At 49.2% G+C, this 2415-nt stretch overlaps 1 pseudogene; it reads right to left on the reverse strand.

Moving 5' to 3' along the window:
* Window positions 1-531: 531 nt before the first annotated feature.
* LOC136176630 (transcription elongation factor A protein 3 pseudogene) lies at window positions 532-1711 on the reverse strand (annotated as a pseudogene).
* Between the last annotated feature and the right edge of the window lie 704 nt (window positions 1712-2415).

The following is a 2415-nucleotide window of genomic DNA, read 5'->3' on the forward strand; positions in this document are numbered from 1 at the left end:
AACTAAGGTCCCACTAGTTGTGTGGTGCAGCCAAAAACAAAAAAGGGCAAGGTGATTGTGTAACAGAATGGTTGAATGGGTAAGCAAATGTAGGGTGTGTTGTATTAAAGAGAATAATGCAAGTGAAGGAAATTCTGCTGGCTTGCTCTTTCCAGATTATTCAGACATCAAGTCCCCCCCACCTCGGCTTTTTTTTTTTTTTTTTTTTGGTGTTTTCCCAGCTCCTTTTAGTTTCTTTCCTTTCCTATCTACTATGGAATTCCTATATGCATATCTTATAAATGCAGTTGTATAAAAACTATTATTATTTTGACTGAAAATTATGCTCACAACTGGAAAATTTTGGAGTTTGCCTTTGTTTTTTTAACTTTATTGAAGTATAGTTGACTTACAATGATGTGTATAATTTCTGCTGTACAATATTGCCCATTATGTTGTACCACAGGATATTGAATATCATTCCCTGTACAGTACAGTGGGACCTTGTGTTTGGTTTTTTTTTTTTTTTTTCATTTTTATTTTTCTCCAGTTTACGAAGGGCTTGGTGTCTTCTCTTTATTCTTCCTCACCTTGTTCACTGAAATCCTGGTTGGTGGTTCTGTCAGCAGAACTTCCAGCGATTGCCACACTCGTTGCATGAGACAAAGGTCGTCATGGGCTCATCAGCACTGCGTGTCTGCACCTGGTTATAGGTGCAGTTCTTCTTCCTGCATTTGCTGCACTGGAAGAGGTCGGTGGTGGTGCCACCTGTCTTGGCCATCTGGTGCTCACGGATGGCCTCCTGGGTCATGGCATTCCTCAGTTCCCGCAGCTGACCACTGGCCATTTCCTCCGCCGTCATCTTGGCAATGAGCCCCGCGGAGATGGTCCCGCTGAGCACGTTCCGCCTCAGGCCGGGGTTCCTGGGGTCCTTGAGGTTGCTGATGCGGCTGCGCACGCGGTTCCAGTACTTCATGTCCATGCTCTTGAGCTCCTGGTAGATATGATCTTCAATTTCTGATGCCATCTTTTCACAGTTGACTCCATAGTCCTTGTAATCATCATCAGCCTTCAGGGCCGCAGAGAGCATCTCCACGCACTTGTCCGGGACGGAGTCCCCTGTGAGATAGCAGGGTGCCAGGAGGCAGACGGAGGGGGCGAACGAGGGGCTCGAGGGGCTGCTGGGTGTTCTGGGAGTCTCCGGTTTTGATTTGCTGCTATTTGATCTGTTCATCGATGGTCTTTTTGGAGAGGAGGTGGCTGAAGACTTGGAGTCCATAGTCTCTCCTGTCTTTGGGCTCTTCCACCCGTTTTTTCCTTGGTGGAGAAAGACTTGTCTCTGGCTTCCAATGTGAACAGTCAAGCCCTTGTTCCTTCTTCTTGGCTTTTACTCTTTCCTCTCCTTTTTCTCTTTTGGGGGTTGCTGGGGAGTCCAGCAGTTGCTTCCAGTTCCTGATGAGGACTTTGACCAAGGTCACCACCTCCTTGTTGGAGCAGTGCTTGCAGACCCCGTTCACGGCGACTCCAATCCTGGTGGTCTGGAGCAGCTGGATGGACATCCGCCAGCTGTCGAGCTTCTTCAGGAGGTCCAGGGCCCCTTCCGTCTTCTTCCTGGCCACCATCTTTTCCAGCTTCTTGGCGATCCTTAGCAGTTCCTCTTCCTGGCCCATGTTGGCCCGCGACGCCCGGCGGGGCTAGGGGCGCAGGGGCCGCAGCCGGGCTGCGGGGGGGGGGGGGGGGGGGTGGGCTGAGGCGTAAAGAGGGAGAGGGTGCGCCAGTCACGCGGGCTCCAAACACACCCGACACACACGCCCGGCGGGGGCGGGGCTCGGGACCTTGTTATTTATCTTTCTACATATAAGAGTTTGCCTCTGCTAATCCCAGTCATAGGGAAGGATTGGAGTCTGGGATCAGACACTTAGTTCAGTTCAGTCGCTCAGTTGTGTCTGACTCTTTGTGACCCCATGGATTGCAGCATACCAGGCCTCCCTGTCCATCACCAACTCCCAGAGTTTACCCAAACTCATGTCCATTGAGTCGGTGATGCCATTCAACCATATCATCCTTCTTCTCCTCCTGCTCTCAGTCTTTCCCAGCATCAGGGTCTTTTCAAATGAGTCAACTCTTCACATCATGTGGCCAAAGTATTGGAGTTTCAGCTTCAGCATCAGTCCTTCCAATGAACACTCAGGACTAATCTCCTTTGGACTGATTGAATCTTCTTGCAGTCCAAGGGACTCTCAAGAGTCTTCTCCAACAGTTCAAAAGCATCGAATCTTCAGTGTTCAGCTTTCTTTACAGTCCAACTCTCACATCCATACATGAGTACTGGAAAAACCATAGCCTTGACTAGACAGACCTTTGTTGGCAAAGCAATGTCTCTTCTTTCTAATATGCTGTCTATGTTGGTCATAACTTTCCTTCCAAGGAGTAAGG

This window comes from Muntiacus reevesi, chromosome 10 (genome assembly GCF_963930625.1).
Source record: "Muntiacus reevesi chromosome 10, mMunRee1.1, whole genome shotgun sequence".
In the NCBI taxonomy this organism is placed as follows: domain Eukaryota; kingdom Metazoa; phylum Chordata; class Mammalia; order Artiodactyla; family Cervidae; genus Muntiacus; species Muntiacus reevesi.